General features: G+C 49.4%; 2 non-coding genes across 2 annotated transcripts; both read left to right on the forward strand.

The window, feature by feature from the left end:
- The first annotated feature begins 2,062 nt into the window (after positions 1-2,062).
- TRNAS-GGA (transfer RNA serine (anticodon GGA)) lies at positions 2,063-2,134 on the forward strand. The gene has a single exon. It is a non-coding gene; the product is annotated as a tRNA-Ser (tRNA).
- A 64-nt stretch (positions 2,135-2,198) lies between these two features.
- TRNAT-CGU (transfer RNA threonine (anticodon CGU)) lies at positions 2,199-2,270 on the forward strand. Its single transcript has one exon. It is a non-coding gene; the product is annotated as a tRNA-Thr (tRNA).
- Positions 2,271-15,706: the final 13,436 nt, after the last annotated feature.

The raw sequence follows: 15,706 nt of genomic DNA on the forward strand, positions 1-15,706 counted from the left end.
AAATCAGTACGGCCAGGAATTAATGCAGCAAGAATGCTGTGTGGCTCTGCGTCTTTTTTTGCGGGGAGCAAAAAAGACAGTTCTTCAGTCCCCCTGCCTGCCCTGGAATTACACGTCACCTCCAGACTTTTCAAAGGTCTCCTTAAGATCTCAGTGCCATAAGAATTCCAAGTGACATAAAACTTTTATGGAAGATGGGCTGACAACTGATTCAGAAAAGATTCCGCCCCCCCCCCCACCAGTTTGGTTTAGTGGTTAAGCGTGTGGACTCTTATCTGGGAGAACCAGGTTTTCCCCACTCCTCCGCTTACAGCTGCTGGAATGGCCTTGGGTCAGCCATAGCTCTCGCAGAGCTGTCCTTGAAAGGGCATCTCCTGTGAGAGCTCTCTCAGCCCCACCCACCTCACAGGGTGTTTGTTGTGGGGGAGGAAGGGAAAGGAGATTGTGGGCCGCTCTGAGACTGATTCAGAGACGAAGGGCAGGGTATAAATTTGCAGTCTTCTTCTTCTTACTACAGAGATCAGTGCCCCTGGGGAAATTACTGCTGAAAGCCAGCTTGGTGTAGTGGTTAAGAGTGGCGGACTCTAATCTGGAGAACTGGCTTTGATTCCCCATTCGTCCACATTCAGCCAGCTGGGTCCATCCCAGTTCTCACAGAGCTGTCCTTGAAAGGGCATCTCCTGTGAGAGCTCTCTCAGCCCCACCCACCTCATAGGGTGTCTGTTGTGGGGAGGGAAAGAGAAGGAGACTGTAAGCCACTCTAAGACTCTGAATGAAGAGCAGGGTATAAATTCAACTCCTCTTCCTCCTCCTTGCAATAAAGGGGTTTAAATGAAAGGCAGGAACGTACCAGCTGGAGAGCAGGAAGAACTTTTTTTAGTCAGAGTTAGGCCAATTTCGCACTCACCCTGGAAACTGGGTTTTGGCGGTTTCCATCTGCTGCACAAAAAAACCGCGACGTTTGCTGCAGCCCTGGTGCAAATCGTGGAAATCGGGAGGACGCCACGCTGAGAAGACAGACGTGAGAGCGGCATAAGGGTGAGTGCGAAATCAGAGTCCAATCAGCTCCTCCCTGGCAGTCTTGAAGCAGCGGCTGGACAAACACTGGTCAGGGATGCTCTAGGCCAGGGGTCCGAAGCAGGCCCCCGGAGGGCTCCCATCAGGCGCCCGAACAACTGGCTGTCATCTACTTCCTTTTCCCTCTCTCTCGCTTCCTTCTGCATCACAGCTTGCTTTGCCAGGCTTGCTCAATCGCACAGGAGCTACAGAGCAAAACCTCTATTTTCTCTCTTGGTTGAGGCTCCTCCCTTGGAAAGGAAGGGAGAGGAATAGCATGCTTTGCCAGGCTCTCTCAATAGCATGCTTTGCCAGGCTCTCTCAATAGCAGAGCTACTGAGCCAAGCCTCTCTTCCTTCTATTGGCTGAGGCTCTCCCCCGTCCCCTAGAGAAGGAAAGAAAAAGCCAGAACTACCTTTGCCCAGTTCCCTGGATCCCGTGGGAGAAATACAAAGAAAGGCTTGCTCAATCGCACAGGAGCTACAGCGCAAAACCTCTATTTTCTCCCTTGGTTGAGGCTCCTCCCTTGGAAAGGAAGGGAGCGGAATAGCATGCTTTGCCAGGCTCTCTCAATAGCATGCTTTGCCAGGCTCTCTCAATAGCAGAGCTACTGAGCCAAGCCTCTCTTCCTTCTATTGGCTGAGGCTCTCCCCCAGTCCCCTAGGGAAGGAAGGAAAGAGCCAGAACTACCTTGCCCAGTTCCCTGGATCCCGTGGGAGAAATACAAAGAAAGCATCTTTAAAACCAACGAGTGCCAAGGTTTAAAGCATGTTTTAAGTTTTTTTAAAATATATATTTGTGTTTGTCTCTGTTCTTTATAAAATTTATATCTCTGCTACCTAATCTTAAATAGGTACACACATGGGGGAGGGACGGTGGCTCAGTGGTAGAGCATCTGCTTGGTAAGCAGAAGGTCGGCAGGTTCAAACCCCGGCATCTCCAACTAAAAGGGTCCAGGCAAATAGGTGTGAAAAAACCTCAGCTTGAGACGCTGGAGAGCATGAATGGGGCTGTGGCTCAGTGGTAGAGCATCTGCTTGGAAAGCAGAAGGTCCCAGGTTCAATCCCCGGCATCTCCAACTAAAAGGGTCCAGGCAAGTAGGCGTGAAAAACCTCAGCTTGAGACCCTGGAGAGCCATGAATGGGGCTGTGGCTCAGTGGTAGAGCATCTGCTTCGTAAGCAGAAGGTCCCAGGTTCAATCTCCGGCATCTCCAACTAAAAAAGGGTGCAGGCAAGTAGGTGTGAAAAACCTCAGCTTGAGACCCTGGAGAGCCATGAATGGGGCTGTGACTCAGTGGTAGAGCATCTGCTTGGGAAGCAGAAGGTCCCAGTTTCAATCCCCGGCATCTCCAAAAAAGGGTCCAGGCAAGTAGGTGTGAAAAACCTCAGCTTGAGACCCTGGAGAGCCGCTGCCAGTCTGAGTAGAAAATACTGGCTTCGATGGACCGAGGGTCTGATTCAGTATAAGACAGCTTCATAGGTTCATATATGTAGGGGAGGAATGGTGGCTCAGTGGTAGAGCATCTGCTTGGTAAGCAGAAGGTCCCAGGTTCAATCCCCGGCATCTCCAACTAAAAGGGTCCAGGCAAGTAGGTGTGAAAAACCTCAGCTGGAGACCCTGGAGAGCCATGAATGGGGCTGTGGCTCAGTGGTGGAACATCTGTTTGGTAAGCAGAAGGTCTCAGGTTCAATCCCCGGCATCTCCAGCTAAAAAGGATCCAGGCAAGTAGGCATGAAAAAACTCAGCTTGAGACTGGAGAGCCATGAATGGGGCTGTGGCTCAGTGGTGGAACATCTGTTTGGTAAGCAGAAGGTCCCAGGTTCAATCCCCGGCATCTCCAGCTAAAAAGGGTCCAGGCAAGTAGGCGTTAAAAAAACTCAGCTTGAGACTCTGGAGAGCCACTGCCAGTCTGAGTAGACAATACTGACTTTAGGGAGGGACGGGTGGCTCAGTGGTAGAGCATCTGCTTGGCAAGCAGAAGGTCCCAGGTTCAATCCCCGGCATCTCCAACTAAAAAGGGTCCAGGCAAGCAGGCGTGAAAAACCTCAGCTTGAGACCCTGGAGAGCCGCTGCCAGTCTGAGTAGACAATACTGACTTTGATGGACCAGGGGTCTGATTCAGTAGAAGGCAGCTTCATAGGTTCATATGTTCATGGCCTGGCATGGCTCTGCCCAACCCCGACACGGCCCGGCCCAACAAGGTCTCATTTGTGTCAGATCCGGTCCTCATAGTAAATGAGTTTGACACCCCTGCCCAAGGCTGCTCCTGCATAGAGCAGGGGGTTGGACTAGATGGGCTCTATGGCGCCTTCCAGCTCTGGGATTTGATGCTTCGATGAAATGATTTTGGAATCCCCTTATGGCTAAGCGACACCGAAGGCGTTAAAAGTAGGGTTGACTATTTCAGTTGCGTTTGTTCTAGACCGCAGACTGCGCTTGTCCCCTGCTGGCATCTATCCAAGGGAAGCCATTTTGCAGTGTCTTTCCCTTGAGTGAAGAATCCCAACCTGAGCATCTCCTGAAGACATATCCCCAACACTGGGGGTAGAGTTGCTTGCCAATTCCCAGGTGGGTAAAACAGAAAAAACACGGCGTAACTATACGTTGCAATAAAAGAAAAGGTCAAGGTAGTCCCCTGTACAAGCACCCGTCGTTTCCGACTCTGGGGTGACCTTGCTTTCACAACGTTTTCATGGCAGACTTTTTACGGGGTGGCTTGCCATTGCCTTCCCCAGCAAGCTGGAGACTCCTTTGACCGACCTCGGAAGGATGGAATGCGGAGTCAACCTGGAGCCAGCTACCTGAACCCAGCTTCCACTGGGATCGAACTCAGAGCTTGGACTGCAGCTTTACCACTCTGCGCCACAGGGCTCTTATATGTTGCAATAAGAACATAAGAGAAGCCATGTTGGATCAGTCCAATGGCCCATCCAGTCCAACACTCTGTGTCACACAGTGGCCAATATATGTGTGTGTGTGTGTGTATATATATATAAATACATACACACACATATATACACACACACACACACTGTGGCTAATAGCCACTGATGGACCTCTGCTCCATATTTTTATGCAATCCCCTCCTAAAGCTGGCTATGCTTGTAGCCGCTCTCACCTCCTGTGGCAGTGAATTCCCCATGTTAATCACCCTTTGGGTGAAGAAGGACTTCCTTTTATCCGTTTTAACCTGACTGCTCAGCAATTTCATTGAATGCCCACAAGTTCTTGTATTGTGAGAAAGGGAGAAAAGGACTTCTTCCTCTACTTTCTCCATCCCATGCATAATCTTGTAAACCTCTATCATGTCACCCCCTCAGTCCACATTTCTCCTAGCTAAAGAGCCCCAAGCATTTTAACCTTTCTTCATAGGGAAAGTGTTCCAAACTTTTAATCATTCTAGTTGCCCCATTCTGCACTTTTTCCAATGCTATAAGTGCACAAACACTCTTTACTTAGATATTGTTTCAAAAACTATTTCAAATGTCTCTTAAAGCAGAACACTGTCTATGGGTTACAGTCAAAGACCTTGGATGTCCTCAGGTACACAATCTGCTGTCATTACATCCTTCTTGTTAACAGACGCAGATCAACCTGGTTGCTCCTTCTTGCAAAGACAGTCAGTAATTCAACAGGTGCAGCGGCTACACAAGTCCTAGGTTTAATCCATGTTTCATTTACACTTCCACTTTGTGCAAACTAATGAGATGTGAATAAGCTGTGTGATTTGTTGCCTTAGAAGAAGAAGATATTGGATTTATATCCCGCCCTCCACTCCAAAGAGCCTCAGAGTGGCTCACAATCTCCTTTACCTTCCTCCCCCACCACAGACACCCTGTGAGGTGGGTGGGGCTGGAGAGGACTCTCACAGCAGCTGCCCTTTCAAGGACAACCTCTGCCAGAGCTATGGCTGATTCAAGGACATGCTAGCAGGTGCAAGTGGAGGAGTGGGGAATCAAACCCGGTTCTCCCAGATAAGAGTCCGCACACTTAACCACTACACCCAACTGGCTCTCTATTAGAGCTCTGGCTGACCCAAGGCCATTCCAGCAGGTGCAAGTGGAGGAGTGGGGAATCAAACCCATTTCTTCCAGATAAGAGTCCGCACACTTAACCACTACACCAAACTGGCTCTCCACGGGTTCCAGGTTATAAAAGAATAGCAGCCAGTGGAAGTGCCAATGAATCATTGATTAAACCTAGGACTCATGTAGCCGCTGCACCTGTTGAATTACTCACTGTCTTTGCAAGAAGGAGCAGCCAGGTTGATCTGCCAGTATCTGGGATCTTGGGCGGGGGCTGTTTATTGAGGTAGAGGTACCAAATTTGCAACATAGCTTCCAGTGTCTCTCTTCAAAATACCCTCCAAGTTTCAAAAGGATTGGACCAGGGGGTCCAATTCTATGAGCCCCAAAAGAAGGTGCCCCTATCCTTCATTATTTCCAATGGAGGGAAGGCATTTAATAGATGTGCAGTCCCTTTAAATGTGATGGCCAGAGCTCCCTTTGGAGTTCAATGATGCTTGTCCTAACTTTGCTCCTGGCTCCACCCCCAATGTTTCCTGGCTCCACCCCCGAACTTCCCAGATATTTTTAAAGTCAGAACTGGCAACCCTAACTGGGGGGGGGGGGGCGGCATCTTGGAAAACTGCAGTTGTGTTAGTGTGTAGCGAAATAAAAGGCAAAAATCCCGTGTTACCAACTCTAGGTTAGGGAACTCCTGGAGACTTTGGGGGTGGAACCTGGGGCAGGCGTGGTTTGAAAAGGGGTGGGACTTCAGCAGGGTATAATGTCATAGACTCCACCTTCCTGAAGTGTAGTCTGAAGGCCAGCTGTAATCTAAGACAATTCCAGACCAAGCAGGTTACTTGAATATATTATCGACGGGGCTGTGATCCGTACTAGTTTGCTGTAATTTGGATCCGATTGTGTTAAGTTGCCAGGTCTGACTCAGGAAATACCTCGGGACTTCGGGGGTGGAGCCAGGAGACTTTGGGGGTGGAGCCAGGAGCAAGGGTGTGACAAGCAGAATTGAACTCCAAAGGGAGTTGTGGCCATCACATTTAAAGAGACCATGTTTCTTTTCTTTTCTTTTTTAACTTTTTAACTTTTATTTTATAAATGAGCTTTACGTATACTACAACAAACCAAAAAAACAGCACATCCGTGCGGGATAGCAACTTTTCCATTAACAAAAGGATTAGAGATAGATACATAATCTTCACTTATCGCTCCCCCTCCCCCTTTCATTACAAGCAGTTTGGTCAATAAACGACAAAGTTTTTTGTATTTCAGAGGTACTTTACAATACGCTCCATTAGAATTTTCTCTATAGTCAGAGAAATACAACCATCTTTGCAGGAACTCACTGCTAAATTGTGGAGTCTCTCGCTGCTGAATTTGTGCAGCTATTTTATCAGAAATTAAAACATCCCAGACTTTTAGGAACCAACTATCTAAAGTAGATAGAGCAAGTTGAGCAAGTTTGGTGTAGTGGTTAAGTGTGCGGACTCTTATCTGGGAGAACCAGGTTTGATTCCCCACTCCTCCACTTGCACCTGCTGGAATGGCCTTGGGTCAGCCATAGCTCTAATAGAGAGCCAGTTGGGTGTAGTGGTTAAGTGTGGGGACTCTTATCTGGGAGAACCGGGTTTGATTCCCCACTCCTCCACTTGCAGCTGCTAGCATGGCCTTGGGTCAGCCATAGCTCTGGCAGAGGTTGTCCTTGGAAGGGCAGCTGCTGTGAGAGCCCTCTCAGCCCCACCCACCTCGCAGGGTGTCTGTTGTGGGGGAGGAAAGTAAAGGAGATTGTGAGCCGCTCTGAGACTCTTTGGAGTGGAGGGCGGGATATAAATCCAATATCTTCATCTACCTCACAGGGTGTCTGTTGTGGGGGAGGAAGGGAAAGGAGATTGTGAGCCGCTCTGAGACTCTTTGGAGTGGAGGGCGGGATATAAATCCAATATTTTCATCTACCTCACAGGGTGTCTGTTGTGGGGGAGGAAGGAAAAGGAGATTGTGAGCCGCTCTGAGGCTCTTCGGAGTGGAGGGCGGGATATAAATCCAATAGCTTCTTCTATAATTAGAATTAGCTGAAATCTTCCCATTGGAAGCTCTCGGAAGCTTGGCTGCCAAGATAAGTAACCATGCCAACTCCTTTTTTAGTTGAGTTAACGTAAGTTCGAACCCGTCCAGTAATAAAATCACTTCTGGTTTCCTAGGGTGTAAACACATAGGCTCCTTCATACACTGTTGGTGGGACAGCCCCATCATCCAACGCTTCTGGGTTAAAGTTTTACCTACCATTGAAAAGACCATGTTTCTTTTGAATGCCTTCCTTCCTTGGAAATGATGGCTGATGGGGGCAACTTCTTGGGGGGCTCATAGAATTTGGACCCCCTCCTTGGCAAATGTTTTGAAAGCTGGCTTTTTTTCTTTTCTTTTGAGGAGAGGAACCAGATGCTATGCTGAAGATTTGTTACCTCTACCTCAAAACAGACCCCCCCCCCCCCGAGCTAGAGTTGCCAATCCCCAGGTGGGGGCAGGGGATCCCCCGGTTTGGAGGCCCCCCCCACTTCACGGTTATCAGAAAGTGGTGGTGAGGGGGAAGAACTGTCTGCTGGGCACTCTATTATTCCCTATGGAGACCAATTCCCATAGGTTATAATGGAGAATTGATCTGCGAGTATCTGGGGTCTGGGGGGCTGTTTATTGAGGCAGAGGTACCAAATTTGCAGCATAGCTTCCAGTGTCTCTCCTCAAAATACCCTCCAAGTTTCAAAAGGAATGGACCAGGGGATTCAATTCTATGAGCCCCCAGATAAGGTGCCCCTATCCTTCATTATTTCCAGTGGAGGGAAGGCATTTAAAAAATGTGCAGTCCCTTTAAATGTGATGGCCGGAACTCCCTTTGGAGTTCAATGATGCTTGTCCTAACTTTGCTCCTGGCTCCACCCCCAATGTCTCCTGGCTCCACCCCCAAACTCTTTTGAGGTCAAGGCACCATTTTTTTTTGCTGTTTCTTGAGGTCAAGGCACCACATTTTCAGCATAGCATCTAGTGCCTCTCCTCAAAACACCCTCCAAGTTTCAAAAGGATTGGACCGGGGGGTCCAATTCTATGAGCCCCCAAAGAAGGTGCCCCTATCCTTCATTATTTCCAATGGAGGGGAGGCACGCCTTTCCTTCAAGCGTGATGGCCAGAACTCCCTTTGGAGCTCAGTTATGCTTGTCACGCCCTTGCTTCTTGCTCCACCCCAATGTCTCCTGGCTCCACCCCCAAAGTCCCCAGGTATTTCCCGAATTGGAGTGGCCTACACAGAGCCCCAGATACCCATGGATCAATTCTCTATTATACTCCATGGGGACTGGTTTTCATAAGGTATCATGGAGTGCCCCAGGGGCATTCAACCTCTCCCCTTTTTGATAACCCTGAAGCGGGGGGAGGGGGCCTCTAAACCAGGGGATCCCCCGCCCCAAACTGGGGATTAGCAAACCAAACGGGATGAACGCAGTAAAGTTGGGAAACGGGAGACCCATGTTCTACAAAAAAGTCCATTTCCGTGAAATTTACAAACCTATGCTGTGGTCGCTGAGTACAAAGGATTTTTCAAAAGCACACTACTAAAGGAATATCTCGTACTATTTTATAACGTATGATGTTGCCATGTCAAAAGTTACTTTGCAGTACATTGAAGACTCAATACCTTTGGCAACGGTATGTTTGCATTGTTTAATGTGTCGGGTGAGCACTTATGCTTTCCCAGTTGGTTCCCGATCTTATTTCTTTGTCTACTTAACGTTCCCATCCTGTCGATTGTCTTGGCCCACTCTGTGCAACCCGCCTGGAGTCCTTGAGAAAGGGGGACTAGAAATACCCAAATGAATACCAAATCTTACGCCCCGCCGGACCTGTGAGAGCCACGCTCGAGGCGAGCAATTATTCTGGATGACAAACAGCGGCATCTAGTGGTAAGATGGAGCATGACAGGCAAGTCCTATTAGAAGAAGATATTGGATTTATATCCAGGTTTGATTCCCCACTCCTCCACTTGCAGCTGCTGGAATGGCCTCGGGTCAGGCATAACTCTGGCAGAGATGTCCGTGAAAAGGCAGCTGCTGTGATAGCCCTCTCGGCCCCACCCACCTCACAGGGTGTCTATTGTGGGGGAGGAAGGTAAAGGAGATTGTGAGCCCCTCTCAAACTCTTCCTAGCCAGAGTGGAAGGCAGGATATAAATCCAATATTTTCTTCTTTTTCTTCTACTTAGATGGGAGACCTCTCTGGAATACCAGCAGTTGGGAGGCAGATTTTATACAGCCACCTCTCTGAATATCCTCCACACCCTCAAAAGAGGTCAGTCACCAGAGACTGCCATGACTTCCAGGTACACACTAGGATAGGCAGATCCAATGGGGACTTTGGGGGTAGATCCAGGACACTTCAGAGCCCCATGGCCCAGAGTGGTAAAGCTGCAGTACTGCAGTCGGAGCCCTCTGCTCACGACCTGAGTTCCATTCCGGCGGAAGCTGGTTCAGGTATCCGGCTCCAGGTTGACTCAGCCTTCCATCCTTCCGAGGTCAGTAAAATGAGTCCCCAGCTTGCTGGGGGGGGGGGAGTGTAATGACCGGGGAAGGCAACGGCAAACCACCCCGTCAAAAGGTCTGCCGTGAAAACGTTGTGAAAGCAGCGTCGCCCCAGAGTCGGAAACGACTGGTGCTTGCCCAGGGGACCTTTCCTTTTCCTTTCCAGGATACTTTGGGGGTGGAGCCCGGAGCGAGGTTGTAACAAGCATACTCGAACTCCAAAGGGAGTTCTGGCCATCAAATTTTAAATGCCTTCCCTCCACTAGAAATAATGAGGGATAAGGACACCTTCTTAGGAGGCTCATAGCATTGGATCCCCTGGTTCAATCGATTTGAAACTTGGAGGGTGTTTTCAGGAGAAGCAGCAGATGCTATGCTGAAAATTCGGTGCATCTACCCCAGAAAACAGCCCCCCCTCCCGCAGAGCCCCCAATATCCATGGATCAATTCTCCATTATACCCTATGGGAATAAGTCTCCATAGGGAATAATGGAGTGCCCAGCAGACATTTCCCTTCCCCTCCCCTGCTTTCTGATGACCCTGAAGTGGGAGTAGGCTTCCCAATCCCCAGGTCCCAGAGGGGGATCCCCCGGTTTTACAGGCTTCCCCCCTCCCCCAGCCAGCTGGCCGGTGGGGGAAGCCCCGCCCCCACAGCCATCATGCACCTCCATGAACGATTCCCATAGGGAATGATGGGGAATTGATCTGCAAGTATCAGGGGCTCTGGGAGGGCCGTTTTTTGAGATAGAGGCACCAAATTTTCAGTATAGCATCTAGTGCCCCTCCCCAAAATACCCCCCAAGTTTCAAAAAGATTGGACCAGGGGATCCAATTCTATGAGCCCCAAAAGAAGGTGCCCCTATCCTTCATTATTTCCTATGGACGGAACGAACTCCAAAGGGAGTTCTGGCCATCACATTTAAAGGGATGGCACACCTTTTCAATGCCTTCCTTCCATAGGAAATTATGAAGGATGGGGGCACCTTCTTTTGGAGCTCATAGAATTGGACCCCCTGGTCCAATCTTTTTGAAACTTGGGGTGTATTTTGGGGAGAGGCACTAGATAATATACTGAAAATTTGGTGCCTCTACCCCAAAAAACAGCCCCCCCCAGAGCCCCAGATACCCCTGGATCAATTCTCCATGATTTTCTATGGGAATAAATCTCCATAGGGAATAACAGAGTTCCCAGCAGACATTTCCCTCCCCTCCCCCCGCTTTCTGATGACCCTGAAGCGGGGGGAGGGCCTCCAAACCGGGGGATCCCCTGCCCGCACCTGGGGATTGGCAACCCTACCACATGACGATGTCTCTGGAGCCAAGGCTCGTGGCATTATAAGGGAATCAATTCCAACATTTGCACAGGCAAAACGGTTCTCCTGCCTGGAGGATGGCAACCTCAAGAGATACAGGCAATGCGTTCCTGTGACTGTTGCCCCCCCCCCCCCCCGTACGCACTGCCAACAGAAAGGCCTCTGATTCAACCAAAGTATGAGCAGGGCAGCAAATGGCAATTTCAATTACTATCTGCTCTAGACAGCTAATGGGGTCTGAGGCCTGTAAATCATTGCTAGCAGCACATGACCAGCCAGGGCCAGAGGTCAAGAGCTAACAAACCAAGCGTCGCCTTCCTCCACACTGCTGGGAAGGTGTCCCCTTGCCGTGTCATTGCCCTTAACGAAATCCCTGAGGGGTCTCAGGCTGACTCTGGAGCCTGACACTGTCTGGAAGGGACCTCTTCATCTGGAGGGGATCAATTCAGATGGGCTGCTGTGTTGGATGGGCTGCTGTGTCAGTGCAAGGGACAGTGGCTCAGTGGCAGAGCATCTGCTTGGTAAGTAGAAGGTCCCAGGTTCAATCCCCGGCATCTCCAACTCAAAAGGGTCCAGGCAAGTAGTCGTGAAAAACCTCCGCTTGAGACCCTGGAGAGCCGCTGCCAGTCTGAGCAGACAAGATTGACTTTGATAGACTGAGGGTCTGATTCAGTAGAAGGCAGCTTCATATGTTCATATGTTGGTCTAAAGCAACAGAACAAAGTTGGAGTCGAGGGCACCTTTAGGCCCAACAAAGTTTTATCCCAGGTGTAAGCTTGTCTGGTGTAGTGGTTAAGTGTGCGGACTCTTATCTGGGAGAACCGGGTTTGATTCCCCACTCCTCCACTTGCACCTGCTGGAATGGCCTTGGGTCAGCCATAGCTCTCTTATCTGGAAGAACAGGGTTTGATTCCCCACTCCTCCACTTGCAGCAGCTGGAATGGCCTTGGGTCAGCCATAGCTCTCGCAGAGCTGTCCTTGAAAGGGCAGCTGCTGTGAGAACATAAGAACATAAGAGAAGCCATGTTGGATCAGGCCAACGGCCCATCAAGTCCAACACTCTGGGCGTTTTCGCACTGACCTTCAAGTGGCGTGACGACCCTCTTCACACCGGAGGATCTGCGCGGATTTCGCACAAGAAGCGCCGGCGCACCCAAAAGAGCCGGTGACGTCCGTCGCGAAACCCGCTCAAACGGAAACCGCCAAGAAGCAGGAAAACGTTTGAGCGGGTTTCGCGACGGAAGTCGCCCGCTCTTTTGGGTGCGCCGGCGCTTCTTGTGCGAAATCCGGGCAGATCCTCCTGTGTGAAGAGGGTCGTCGCGCCACTTGAAGGTCAGTGCGAAAACGCCCTCTGTGTCACACAGTGGCAAAAAATTTTATATACACATATACACTGTGGCTAATAGCCAGTGATGGACCTGTGCTCCATATTTTTATCTAAACCCCTCTTGAAGGTGGCTATACTTGTGGCCTCCACCACCTCCTGTGGCAGTGAATTCCACATGTTAATCACCCTTTGGGTGAAGAAGTACTTCCTTTTATCCGTTTTAACCTGTCTGCTCAGCAATTTCATCGAATGTCCACGAGTTCTTGTATTGTGAGAAAGGGAGAAAAATACTTCTTTCTCTACTTTCTCCATCCCATGCATTATCTTGTAAACCTCTATCATGTCACCCCGCAGTCGACGTTTCTCCAAGCTAAAGAGTCCCAAGCGTTTCAACCTTTCTTCATAGGGAAAGTGCTCCAGCCCTTTAATCATTCTAGTTGCCCCTTTCTGCACTTTCTCCAATGCTATAATATCCTTTTTGAGGTGCGGCGACCAGAACTGCACACAGTACTCCAAATGAGACCGCGCCATCGATTTATACAGGGGCATTATGATACTGATACAGGGGCATTATGATACTGAGAGTTCTCTCAGGCCCACCCCCGTCACAGGGTGTCTGTTGTGGGGGAGGAAAGGGAAGGAGATTGGGAGCCGCTCTGAGACGCTAAGATTCAGAGTGGAGGGCAGGATATAAAAACAATATCTTCTTCCTCCTCCTCCTCCTCTTCATCTTCTTGCATGCCCTCTTCTTCAGATGCACGCAAAGGCGTCTACCCAGGGCTTTTTTTGTAGAAAAAGACCGGCAGGAACTCATTCGCATATCAGGCCACACCCCCTGATGTCAGCATTGTTTCACACAGGGCTTTTTTTGTAGAAAAAGCCCATCAGGAAGTCATCTGCATATCGGGCCACACCCGCTGATGCCAAGTCAGCTGGAACGGTGTCGCCGTGTGTTGCTGCTCAAAAAAAAGCCCTGCTTCTCCCCAGATCTAACCTTTGTTGGTCTTCAAAGTGCCACGGGAGTCAAACTTTGTCCTAGGCTGGGGAAGAGGTCATGGGTATGGGAGGGGGAGGCTGTTGTTGGGAGATGCGTTTCGATCCAGAGGTGCGGAGATGGCACAAATTGGAGACGAGGCTTAAGCTTATCAAAAAGAAATAGAGTTTATTAGAAAAAGATCAGGAAAAGGTACTTGGGATAAACGAAATACAACTTATCAAAGGTTTCAGGTTTTCAAGGTTGGTAACATCATTAGGGTTTGTAGAATCTTTCGGGCTCAAGTGCCGTGTTCTACTGGAGAAAGTTTTCCTTCCAGACGTTTCGTTCTCAGCTGCGGAGAACATCCTCAGTGGCGTTGCACCCGGAGCAGGCGCCCTGACCTTCTTGGCTGCTGTGCTATAATAGCAGCCAAGAAGGTCAGAGCGCCTGCTCTGGGTGCAACGCCACTGAGGATGTTCTCCGCAGCTGAGAACGAAACGTCTGGAAGGAAAACTTTCTCCAGTAGAACACGGCACTTGAGCCCGAAAGATTCTACAAACCCTAATGAAATACAACTTAGCTTACTAGCATGGCTTAACTGCGTCTCATCGCTACATGGCTACGATTTACAACCCTTTGTCTAGCTAGTTCTTCTCCCCAGAGAACACTGCGCCAGGAAGAAGAGCAATCTCCAAGAATCCCAGCCACAAATACAAGTTGATGGGTTGTGAACTGGCAGAGACTGACCAAGAGAGAGATCTTGGGGTCGTGGTAGAGAACTCAATGAAAATGTCAAGACAGGGTGCGATTGCAATAAAAAAAGGCCAACGCCATGCTGGGAATTATTAGGAAGGGAACTGAAAACAAATCAGCCAGTATCATAATGCCCCTGTATAAATCAATGGTGCGGTCCCATTTGGAATGCTGTGTACAATTCCGGTCACTGCACCTCAAAAAGGATATTATAGCATTGGGAAAAGTCCAGAAAAGGGCAACTAGCATGATTCAAGGGTTGGAACACTTTCCCTATGAAGAAAGGTTAAAACGCATGGGGCTCTTTAGCTTGGAGAAACGTCGACTGCGGGGTGACATGATAGAGGTTGACAAGATGATGCATGGGATGGAGAAAGTAGAGAGAGAAGTCCTTTTCTCCCTTTCTCACAAAACAAGAACTCGTGGGCATTCAATGCAATTGCTGAGCAGTTAGGTTAAAATGGATAAAAGGAAGTCCTTCTTCACCCAAAGGGTGATTAACATGTGGAATTCACTGCCACAAGGGGTGGTGGCAACTTAGACAGCTTCAAGAGGGGATTGGATAAACATATGGAGCAGAGGTCCATCAGTGGCTGTTAGACACAGCGTATTGTTGGAACTCTGTCTGGGGCAGTGATGTTCTGTATTCTTGGTGCTTCAGGGTGGGGGACACAGTGGGAGGGCTTCTATTGTCCTGGCCCCACTGGTGGGCCTCCTGATGGCCCCTGATTTTCGCCCACTGTGTGAGACAGTGTGCTGGACTGGATGGGCCATTGGCCTGATTGAACACGACTTCTCTTATGTTCTTATGAATTCAGTTGTGTCACCCTCACCTGTGGAGGAATGCTCCAACAGAGAAAGGGAATTTTGACTCTTGAAAGCTCCTACCATGAAAATCTTTCTAAGGTGTTCTTCTGCTGCAGATCAACACAGCTACCCTCTGAAACCTGCTCCAGTTTTATTTCACATTCTGGCGGAGGGCCGCTTCTTTCCAAAATGAGGAAATGTTTTGTTTCAGAAGAGACGAGGCCAGAAGACCATTGGGGGTTGACTTCTAACCCATCCGGTGACCTGGTCGTGGCCCTTGAGACTCCACCCTCTCTACCACCCAACGAGATCACTTCCTCCTCCCCCTCTCCTTCTGACGTGACAACTTCAAGAGTCAACTTGACCGAGGCCGTAGAGACAACAGACCTTCCTGGCTTCCTTCAAACTGACAGAGCCTGATTCCCCAATGTTGACTAAGAGTCCACCCTCAGGCGACTGAGGAGAAGCCCTCGGTCTCCTGGAGTATCTCCTGGGGAACACGGCAGGCGTGAAATTCTGCAGGCTCCCTACCTAACGCTTTGAGCTGGTGACGGTCAAGTTGAGGCCGTGGTTTGGGTAACTCTTCCTAAGGCTGACGTTCTGCGTCTGGAAGGGAAGTCATGCCCCTGGATTAACCGTGGTCTCCTTTTTTTCCGAATGGCAAACTAGAATTATGTTGACATGTTAAATAGTAAATGAGTTAGACGAGAACATCGCTATCCAACGTATTTCTCTTTTAGCTATATTGACACGCTCAAATAGGGATATCGGCTGTTGATCTCATTATGTATACTAAACCCATCTTCCACTATAAGAACATAAGAGAAGCCATGTTGGATCAGGCCAATGGCCCATCCAGTCCAACAGTCTGTGTCACACAGTGGCAAAAA

Source organism: Heteronotia binoei, chromosome 10 (genome assembly GCF_032191835.1).
Source record: "Heteronotia binoei isolate CCM8104 ecotype False Entrance Well chromosome 10, APGP_CSIRO_Hbin_v1, whole genome shotgun sequence".
Lineage (NCBI taxonomy): Eukaryota > Metazoa > Chordata > Lepidosauria > Squamata > Gekkonidae > Heteronotia > Heteronotia binoei.